At 42.1% G+C, this 11566-nt stretch overlaps 1 protein-coding gene and 1 long non-coding RNA gene across 2 annotated transcripts in view; one reads left to right on the forward strand and one right to left on the reverse strand.

Annotated features, from left to right (window-relative positions):
• The window catches only part of LOC307020585 (disks large-associated protein 1-like), a 261124-nt gene extending 258230 nt beyond the window's left edge, over positions 1 to 2894 (reverse strand). The window contains exon 1 of the mRNA XM_079652039.1: positions 2481 to 2894. The gene's annotated coding sequence lies outside the window, so the exon portion shown is untranslated. The remainder of the gene's footprint in view (positions 1 to 2480) is intronic.
• Positions 2809 to 11288, forward strand: LOC307020588. Its single transcript, XR_013802939.1, has 2 exons — positions 2809 to 2922; positions 10666 to 11288. It is a non-coding gene; the product is annotated as an uncharacterized lncRNA (long non-coding RNA).
• Positions 11289 to 11566: the final 278 nt, after the last annotated feature.

Here is an 11566-nt window from a genome sequence, read left to right on the forward strand (position 1 = left end):
AATGAGGAGTGGTAAAGTTGGCCTACCCAACCTCTCTTAAGTTTAACGTGATCTAACGGCTTAAGGTGGGTCTCGTAAAAAGGCTATTTTAGTGTTAAGGAATATAAGATGGTTGATCACTTTGTTACACTTAACAGGAGAGTTTAGACCTCTAACATTCCAACTAGTGAATCAAACTGCACCGCTTGGTGCAGACAATGAGGCTGTACTAGCCATATGCAGGGATTGACGGTATGGTTGGAGATGCATCCTCCATAAATGCCCCCGCCCATCCCCACCTATGACTCAGAGACAGAACCAGAGAGAGAGCCATATGGATTGTAGCAGTAGCACATAGATAATAGTAGAAAAATACAGTAACAGAACGCACAATAAAACAACTAAAAAAACAGTGACAAAAACACCCCACAAGCAACCCACACCCCAACCCCAAACCCCACTGCTGCTGCAAGAAGCAACAGCGTGAAACTCACTGATCCACTGATCAGCATTATTTGCTACTTCCTAAAATCCATCACGCTGATCCCACGACTTAATAAACTTAATAAACTTCAAGAAAAGCATTGTATCTTTACCTCAAAAGCCACAAACAAAAAACAAGTATAATAGGCATTCCCATGAATTGTTTTGAACACATGTCTGCCTGTGAAAACGTGTCAGTCTTATGGAAATACGATGAAACAGTGTAACAAAAACACTAAACATGTCAGCCTATTATAAATACGAAACTCTTTGATGAGACAGTGGAACATGAATATCAAACGTTTATACTCTTAACAATAGGCTACTGTAGACAGGCCGTAGCTGTGGAGATAACATTTGGGAAGGTGTACCAGGGCTATTCAATTACACATTCAGTTGGGCCAGATGTTATAACTACAAAATTCAGCTGGGCCAGACATTCAGCGGCCTGTAAAAAGCAGGTAGTGACACATTTTAAACCAACACATATTACTGCGATGAAAAACATGCAATTTTTATTCATTGTTCATCTAACAAAGGTAGGTCAAAAAGTGCATAAAAACACAACAAATTAGCATTAATTTAACAGAATCTGAAAAAAAGTGCACAGTTGTAGCATTACATTTTTTTGCTTTAGAAGTCAAATATTCAGGTTATTTTTTTTTATACAGGCACATCACAAAGTGCATTTACTGAATACAATAATAGCAGTCTTAATAAATGTCCTCACATACAAAAAAAACTGCTAAAGAGCTCCAATGCAACACAAAGAGGTAGTACTGTAGCAATACTATTATTTCACTTTTCAAGTAATAACAAAAAAATCATACGTTTTGGTCACATTTGACCCAGACACATTACAAAGTGCACTTAAATGAATACAGAAAGAACTGTCAAACCCTTCAGTGCACAAACCCATAACAAGGGATACGGCGGGTAACTATATGAATGAATACTACACTACACGTCTACTATAGTAAACTAGGTGCTTACTATCACCTCATTTGTGATTTGTCATCGCTGACTTTCTCAATGGGAGAAGTGACATTTTTTGTTTTGAACAAGGGCAGTGATTTTTGGCTCATAGGATGTCAATCCTAAAACATTGGTGAAGAGTGCTGTCAGTCAGGGAGCAGCGAGTGCTACTTTTGATTGAGTTAATGTGTGAAAAGCTTGATTCACATGTGTATGTTGATCCAAACATACTGAGCACACAGATCGCTACTTTCTGAATGTTAGGGAACTGCTGTTTTTTGACATCACTCCAAATCTTCGCTGGCCCGTTAGTGCGTTGCATGTCAATAAGTTCCAGTGTATGTTTCCCCTTGTCGATGCAGGGGACCACTTCCTTGCTCTGGTTGATACGTCCCCCTCTATTGCAACAGTGAAGGGGTCTCTGGCAAAGCCCATCACCTCTGTGGGCAGAGCAAGTCCATCCAATCGACCGGCAAAGTTCTCTTTCAACCTCGCAATGAAATCTGTCATCACATCCGTGATTTGTGTCGGAGATGTGATGTGTTTTGGGAGCGTCGGAAAATGCAGCATCTGACCCGTGCTCAAGTCGGTCGCGAAAAGGTCCAGCTTGACTTGGATCTGCTCCACAAGATCAATGACCGTTTTGTCTCTGTTTACGCTTCAGAGTTGAGAGAGACATGTTTTAGAGTTGCTATCATAGGACCACCGTTACTAGCACCACTAGATACACTTTCAAAAAACGTGCTGCGTTGTGGTTTGGTGCTTTCTATGCAACGCGGAGTGTTGCGTTCATGGTCTGTACTAGTGTAGGAATTTGGCTATGGGAGGCTGGGCCACTCGGGAGTTGGTTCTGGGCCGCATCGGGCCCGCGAGCCGCCAGTTGAATAGGCCTGGTGTACGCCAACCGCAAACTGCAATCAACGCTAGCGCACAGCCGGCATTTATGATGGGAAAACGCAAAAATTGAAAGAGCGCGCCTCGCCATCAGGCACATAATATTGACATTAACGACAGCGTTAATTGTACATAAGTCACTGGCTTACTTGTTCAAGTTCTGTAAAAACTTGTCAGCCTCCAAAACAGACCGGATCCATGTCTTCTCGCCGTTGGGGAGGGTAATACGGAGCTTGGCTGGATACAGGAAAGCCGGTCTGTACCCGCGCTCATAGAGTTCCGCCATGGAGCTTTTGTACTCTGCTCTTTCCTTCAACACATCGCTGCTGTAATCCTCTTAGAGTCGGATCTTGTGCTCCTTGTAGAACAGCTCACCACTTCTAAGAGCCTCACGGATGAGCAGGTCCTTCACTTGGAAGCGGTGTAGGCGTACGATGACAGGTCATGGCTTATCTCCTGCAGCAGGCTTGGGTGCGAGGCTCCGGTGTGCACGATCGAGCTCAGGTGGTGAAGAAAGGACCTCCTTGCCAAAGACATCCACAAGTAGTTGGGAAAAAAACGCGGTTGGTCGCGGACCTTCAAGCGATTCAGGTAGGCCGATAATCCTGATGTTTTGGCGCCTGCTGCGCCCCTCCAGGTCGGCTAGCTTAGTTTTCAGCAACACGTTATCTTGTTGGAGGGTAGAGCATGCATTCTCTAAATGTTGGAGACGACAGTCCACCTCATTAGAGTTGTCTTCCAGAGAGCCGATCCTTTCCCCATGGCCCGCTACAGTTGAGTTCAAGCCGTCCAGTGTCGTTGTCAGCGCCTCAAAAGATGACTTAAAGTCAGCAGATATTGCTTTCCTGTGCTCAGTTAACAGGGAGCTAAGTTCTGCTAGCGTAACACTAGCAGACAAGGAAGAAGGGTCTTTATCCTGCTTGCTTTTCGTTTTAGACATTGTCCAGGCCAAAAAGGTGGTCAGCACAGTTACACTAAACTTTTGAAAACAAAAAATACTTAAAAATTAGAAGTTTAAAAGGTCAATCTGAAAGTTAAGTCGTGGGAGCAAGCCGCCTGCACGTCTAGTCGGCACACCTCATACCGGAAGTCCTGTACTGCATTGTTATCACCCAGGAAGAGCGCCTCTTCAACCCCTGTTCCTACTAGGAAACAGCCGTGGACAGCTGCTAAAGGGAGAACTACAAACAATCCTCCTAAACCACCGGGTGTGCCAATCCAGAACAGATACGCTCCGCTGACCGAGAACTGGAGATCTCTTTCTGATGACCTAGATAACCTGTCCTCCTCACACAGCAGGGTAAGGACCAACAGCTACTCCAAAATTAAAAGGCTAGAGGGAAAGCTAACGACTGGGCCTGAAACTCTGATTGTGGGTGTCTCTGCTGTAAGAGATGTAAAAAGTATGTGTAGTAAGAACAACACCAAAGTACTCTGTTTTCCCAAGGATATGGTCTCTAACTTGGCTGAGATCCTGCATATTGGGGCTGAACATCCGACTGTGAAGAATATGGTACTGCACATTGGAACAAATGATGTTGTGAAACAACAGTCAGAAGTGCTGAAAAAAGACTTTAAATGTTTGTTGGAAACTGTCAGCTCTCTAAATGCAGAGGTGTTCATCAGTGGCCCTCTACCGCCAGTCAGAAGAGGAGTGGAGAGATTCAGCAGATTGTTTGCACTGAACACCTGGCTTTCAACTGCCTGTACTGACCATTCTGTCCATTTTATTGACAACTTTAACTTTTTCTGGGACCGCAGACATCTTTTTAAGGCAAATGGAGTTTGCCTGAACAAGTCAGGAGTGAAATTGTTTATCTCTAACGTATTCAACTGCCTACGTCATCAATCTGTTCCCTCTGCCAAGGACGAGCAACAAGAGGAATCAAAACAAGAGAAAGACACAACACATCGCTCAGAAAACCTTGAAAATCTATTACTGCACCCGCCTGAGGAATGTCTTGATTATGAGAGACAAATGGAGGAGTTTCCACCGCCCTTCACCCCCCCTATCACCTCTGAGGATACTCTTCCTTCACCCCACAGCTCTCTCTACTCTCCGTTCACCCTTTCACCCTCGCCCACCCTTCTGGAGATCGCTGAACACACGAAGGAGATACAGAGGGTTGGCACTGATTCCTTCCTGGAGTTCAAAGACCAAACTAAGGCTATACGCAGGGTTGGCAGCATGTCCTTTACCCCCGCTCCTCAAGACACCCACCAAAATCACCGCAGAGACGAGCACCATCAGCCCCGTCTTCATCACCGTGCCTACGTCAGCCACCTCTGTCCCCTGGCATGTCCTTTACCCCCGCCCTTCAACAATGCCCACCAAAATCACCGAAGCAGAGACGCGCACCATCACCCCCGTCTCCATCACCGTCCCTACGTCAACCACCTCCCCTCCCTTCAAGAAAGCATCTGCAGTCTCCGAAGCCTGATAAGGATGTGTGTGTACTAGAGATGTTAAGATTCACCGATTCGCATCGGTGCACCGGCATAAACGTTCAAGATGCGAGTGCACCGGTTGAAAGAGTGCACATCGGCTACAGTTTGGGTTGAACCGGGTTGAACTTGCGATGCATCGATTGCGTAGCGTCTTTGCATCGGTAAAAAAACGATTCATTCATATAAAATCCCCTCATCTTGTCAACGCTCAGCAGAGACGATCTTTGATATGTGCTTCGCCACTACGGAGAACGAGAGTCTCAGTTATCAACACACACGGAAGTTGAGGAGAAAGAGAAACACAGCGCACCGAAAATACCTACAAATCAAACGTTTGGCAACACTTCGGATTGTTCAAGAAAGACGGTGTAATAGTCCTTTATGCTATATAGTTGACCGCAGGTCATGGAGAGTAATAAGCTATCCGTAGACCTTTGTATGAGGTATCTTTATTACTTAACAGGTCTACAGCCATGATACATAGATCCGTCCTAGATGCGAACTTGCATACACACAGTATCACTCCGCAGCCGCACCCCATCAGTAACGTCCTGATGGTATATGTGCGCGGCACTATTACTACAGACGGTCAACTTGAAAAATCACTCGCAAATTGTTAACGATGCCGAGCCGCTTTAAAGTACACAAGTAGTACGAGGAACTTAGCGATGCACATAAAGAGGCGACGTGGGGTCTGCGGCTGAAAAGAGAAACCTGAAAGTGAAACATATGAGTTAAATCACTCAGTGAGGTGTTCTGTCAGAGAGAGGTGTTTAGCTTACAGCAGCCTGTGACGGCCAATAATAATGTAAATGTCTTCCTTACTGTAAGCAGTTATGAAATACCTGTTTGTGAAAGGTTATTTGTTTTCTTTATTGTTCAGATAGAAACCACTGCTTTCTGCTCACTGGTGAGTTAGCCTCTGAGTGTTAAGCACATCAGGCTGGCAGCTGTATGGGCATTGCTCTATGGTAGCTGTTATTTGCACATTGTTAATCATGAGCAATGCATCCTTAAATTGTTTAACTGAGGTGTTATACAATTGTACTCTGGAGAGCTTTTAAAGGTAAAAAAATAAACGGCATGATGGGATGTGCAGTACCAAATATGTAAAGCACTTTTTTGTTAATGTATGATTTGCTGCATATAAGGAATAAAACAAAAATCCTCTGTCGTACCATATTGAAGTATCATTATTTTTGCATCGTGTTGAATCGCATCATATCGCCCCGAATTGCATAATGTTGAATCAAATCGTATCGAACTGTATCGCAACAGGGGTGAATCGTATCGTATCGCATCGCCTGGTGTTTCAAAGGTATCGTTAATGTATCGTATCGTGGCAACGTATCGAGATGCGCATCGCATCGGCCTCAGTGATGGAGATGCACATCCCTAGTGTGTACAAAACGCAACAATCTCTTACTGATATGTGCTGGGTCCAGGCTCAAGGGCGTATGGTACTCTCAACTCTTTCCAGGACATGCCAGGGCCCTGCCTGCCTGTAGCTTTGCCTATATCTGTGTTGATAGGTAATAGATTAAGTGCGGTGAATCAGCTTAGAAACAGGAAGAGCTCAAACGTTTGTGTGAGTTAATCAAATTTAGCAGTGATTCCATGTCAGCCACAGCTTGTCACAAAATATCTTACTGATAGTGTATCCAACAAACTTAAACTAGCTTTATTACATGTCAGGTCTTTGGCAGGTAAAACATTTTTAATCAATGATTTTATCACTGAGCACAATCTCGATTTTATGTTTTTAACGGAAACTTGTATTAAACAAAATAACAGTGTAGCTGTTCTTATCGAATTAACACCTCCCAACTTTAGTTTTATGAGTCAGGAAAGAATGCATAAGAAGGGAGGTGGAGTTGCTATATTGTACAATGATTCCCTTCAATGCAGGAAGACATCTTATGGGAACTTTGCTTCTTTTGAATATGTGGCCCTTCAGCTGAAATGCTCCTCTCGAGCTCTGTTCCTAAATATCTATAGACCACCCAAATACTGTGCAAGCTTTTTTGATGACTTTACTGAACTGCTGTCTATAGTATAGTGTGTATTGACTTTGACCGTCTAGTCCATGGGTCGGCCGCATGCGGCCCTTTAAGCCCTCTGCTCTGGCTCCCTTGAGCTTAGACAAAAATAAGAAGGAAATAAAATAAAAGTATTTGTAGGACTATTTATATTTTGTTGCACGATTGAAAATGTTTTGTATCTTGTATTTTGAGGTGATACTGTGACACATAAATAAAAAACAAAACGGTTTTAATTAGGTCAACTAAAATATGCGTCACATACTACTACGGTCCCGCGCGAGCGCCTTTTCTTGGAAGCGCTCGCGCGGGGACCCCCGGCTCGATGAGCGAACTATGGATAAATCAAAGAAAATTACCGGAGGAACACAGGATTGAATTCTGTGTGGACAGAGTTATATGCTTTCACAGCAAACGATGCTGGTTTACCGGTATGTTTGATATGTAGAGAGAAGTTGTCAGCGGTGCTGCAGCCTTTACGTATCGAGGAACAACAAGGGAGAGGAAGACAGCTGACAATCTTCAGTCATAATTCAATGGGGTATGTAATTTATTTCAGAAAACACTTTTTGTTATATTCCATGGAATGCTCTTAACGTCCCGATAGCAATGAATATATTAAATGCTTTGACAATAAATACAAACAAAAATTAATCTCTGGAAGCCGTAGCACTGTAAAAAGCACGACCAATCATTTTTAGCCGACCCGGCTAAAATAACTAGATGGTCTAACTGCCTGTCAGCCTTCCATCTTTGCACACATTTATCTCGTGGCCTCATTGATGATGCGCGTTCGTGTGTGTTGGAGGAGGGAATCTGTAAGAAAGTCTGAAGGAAGAGGCCTATTCTTTCCGGTTGTGTATTTTCAAATTCTAGCGCACACGAGCTGGTTTCTCCATTCTTACCTACCCTACCTTTAACTCGTTTTAGGGTGCAGCTATATGTTTTATTTATTTCAAAGTGGGCCCATTTTAATAATATTTTTTTCCCCTTCAAATGTGCAGAGGACTCCCCAAGTGCTGTGTTTAATTTATTTTAAAGTAGGCCTGTGTATTATTTGTAATTCTCCTTATAGGAGTTATTTGTTTCTTATTAGAGGTTAACAGTTTTATATAATGTAATAAATAGCCTAATAAATGCAAAAAAACTGTAGTTTTTGTCTGATATAACAATAAATACAACTTAGCTATCAAGCTATGAAATATGTTTTGCGGCTCCAGACAAAAAATGTTTGGGGAAAAAGGAGCAAAATGGCTCTTTTGGTCAAAAAGGTTGCAGACCCCTGGTCTAGTCATTGTTGGTGATTTTAACATCCATGTTGACAACCCCCAGGACAGAGGGGCTAAAGAACTGTTTTGTGTTCTTGATAACTATGGACTGACTCAACATGTGACGGAGCCCATGCACAATAAGGGGCACACTCTGGACTTAATTATCTCAACGGGTCTGAATATCTCTAAGGTTGTGGTGACTGATGTTGCACTCTCTGACCATTCCTGTGTTTTCTTTGAGAGCTCTATTTCTGTTCACAAAAATGTTCAAAAAGAGGTAACCACAAAGCGATATTTAACTGAAAATACTAGGGAAATGTTTACTCAGAATTTTTCTTGCACACTTGCCCCTGCTAACATCTCAGTAAATGAGCTAGTAGATCATTTGAATTAAAAAATTAAAAATGTTATAGATTGCCAAGGAAGTGACTGGGAAGAAAATATCTCCATGGAGAAAGGCCATGGCCGTGAGAGCAGAAAAAAGAGAGTGTCGAAAAGCTGAACGTAGGTGGCGAAAAACAAATCTCCAGGTTCCCTTTGAAATCTATAAAGAGAGACTTGGCCTTTATAATTTGGAATTGAAAAACGCACGACAGTCTTTCTTCTCTGCTATCATTACCAAAAACAAAAACAACGCACGTGGCTTGTTTGCTACCGTCGACAGACTAACTAACCCCCCAGTGTCAGTAGCCTCTGAATTTCTATCCACCAGGGCGTGCAATGATTTTGCCTCCTTCTTCACTGACAAAATTCAGAAAATCAGACAAGCAGTCAGTGTCTCTGCATCAGGTACAGCAAATGTGTTGTCTCTATGTCCACCTAATATCAATTCAAACACCATGACACAATTCCATCAGATTAATGATAAAAACCAAGAGGACATGATTCAAATTCTGAAATCCTCCCCCTGCTGCCTTGATATTATTCCAACACGATTTTTCAAAGATGTTTTTCGTTGCAGGGCCTCAAATCTACTTCATATAGTAAACAAATCTCTTCACTCAGGTATTTTTAAACAGGCCCTGAAAACTGCAGTCATTAAACCACTCTTAAAAAAGAATAATCTAGACGCTTCAGTAATGAACAATTACAGGCCCATATCAAACCTGCCATTTCTAGGTAAAATCATTGAAAAAGTTGTTTTTCAACAGTTGAGTAATTTCTTGCATTTAAATAACTGTTTTGATGTGTTCCAGTCAGGCCTTCGTCCAAACCACAGCACTGAGACTGCTCTTGTAAAGGTCTTCAATGACATCCACTTAAACACAGACAGTGGCAGAACTTCAGTGTTAGTATTATTAGATCTCAGTGCTGCGTTTGACACTGTTGACCACAACCTATTACTCGACCGACTAGAAAACTGGGTGGGACTTTCTGCAACAGTTCTAAATTGGTTTGAATCCTACTTAAAGGACAGAAAAAACTTTGTTTCTATCTGTAAATACACATCTGAGTTGACAAATATGACATGTGGGGTACCTCAAGGCTCCATCTTGGGGCCTCTTCTCTTTAACATCTACATGATACCACTGGCTCAGATAATGAAAAACAACAAAATAAGTTACCATAGCTATGCGGATGACACACAAATGTACGTAACAATTTCACCAGGAGACTATGCTCCAATTCAAACACTGAGTAAGTGCATTGAACAAATCAATGACTGGATGTGTCAGAACTTTCTCCAATTAAACAAAGATAAAACTGAGGTAATGGTTTTTAGAGCCAAGGCAGAATGTTTAAAAGTTAGCGCTGAGCTTCAGTCTGCAATGCTCAAAACAACAGATAAAGCCAGAAATCTAGGTGTAGTCATGGACTCTGACCTGAGTTTCAACAGTCACATTAAAACAGTTACAAAATCAGCCTACTATCACCTAAAGAATATATCTAGGATTAAAAGACTGATGTCACAGCAGGATTTGGAAAAACTTGTCCATGCTTTTATCTTCAGTAGACTTGACTACTGTAATGGTGTCTTCACAGGTCTCACAAAAAAATCTATTAGAAAGCTGCAGCTAATTCAGAACGCCGCTGCTCGAGTCCTCACTGTTCTGAAGTCTTTACACTGGCTTCCTGTATGTCAAAGAATATATTTCAAAATACTGCTGCCGGTTTATAAAGCTCTGAATGGTTTAGGCCCAAAATACATTTCTGACCTCCTGCTAAATTATGAACCATCCAGATCTCTCAGGTCTTCAGGGACGGGTCAGCTTTCTGTCCCCAGAGTCAGAACTACACATGGAGAAGCAGCGTTCAGTTGTTATGCTCCAAATATCTGGAACAAACTCCCAGAAACCTGCAGGTCCGCTGCAACTCTTACTACTTTTAAATCCAGACTGAAGACTTTTCTTTTTGTCGCTGCTTTTAATTGAACTATTCACATCTTAAACTGCACTGTAACTTTTATCCATGTATTTTTTCTTTTAATGTTTATTTTATTATCTTTTCTTTTTAATGACTGATTTTAAATGCCATTTTCTTAATGTCTTTAATTTTTTGTAAAGCACTTTGAATTGCCTTATGTTGAAAGGTGCTATATAAATACACTTGCCTTGCTTTGCCTTGCATCGCATCAGGTCAACAGAAACTCTTTCACCACAGACTGAAGATCATCCTCGCCCCATATCCTGCACCAACATCACTCAGGAGTTCAACCTCACCTTTGACAACTGCACACCCCTGCCATCACATCTGCAACCTTGGAGTCATTTTTTACAAACAGGCCCAAATTTGATCATCACGTAGCCCTTCTTCCCCCTCAGACCATCAGCCTGCTGCAGAGACCCCCATTCTTCACCTAAACACTGGACTACTGAAACAGAATTTCTCTACCGATAATCATCAAAAGTCCTCAATGAACCAAAATGAACTTCAATACATCCAGAACTGCACCAAACCTGGGGGGGCAGCCTTCTCCATCGCTGCCCCCTCCCTCTGGAACTCAGTCCTACAACACATCAGAAACTGCTCTGACCTCCCCACCTTTAAAACACTGACCGAACCTCCCCTTTCCTGACTGGCTTTTTACATGTGATTAATGTTGGGTTGAATGTTGTTTTAATAGCTCGACTTTATTTGTGTCAAACAAGGCGTCCAATTACCTATTCAATTTCCTTGTCAAATCTGTTGATCATTTTCAAATGTTGATAATTCACAGTGTTTAATAATCTGAAGTAAAATGAATGATAACATGTTTAAATTGCTTATTTTCTCCCCAAAGTTATTCAATGTAAAATGATAAGCAGAGAAAAGCAGTGAATCGTTTAAATAAATATCAATTACACAATTATAAAAATAGTTGAGATCAATCGATTAACTGGCCTTTTCTTTAGAAAGGGACGTGTGTCCTTATTTCTTTAGTGTCACCCTGTAAAAGCGCTTAATTAACAATAAATGTGTTATGATTATCAGTTTGCCAAGCGGCAAACTCTGGGGCAGAGCCGGGAGGCCAATAAGGAAGTGCCTCAAACTGCAGTT

The sequence above is a fragment of the Notothenia rossii genome (assembly GCF_949606895.1).
Source record: "Notothenia rossii genome assembly, chromosome: 9".
NCBI classification, from domain to species: domain Eukaryota; kingdom Metazoa; phylum Chordata; class Actinopteri; order Perciformes; family Nototheniidae; genus Notothenia; species Notothenia rossii.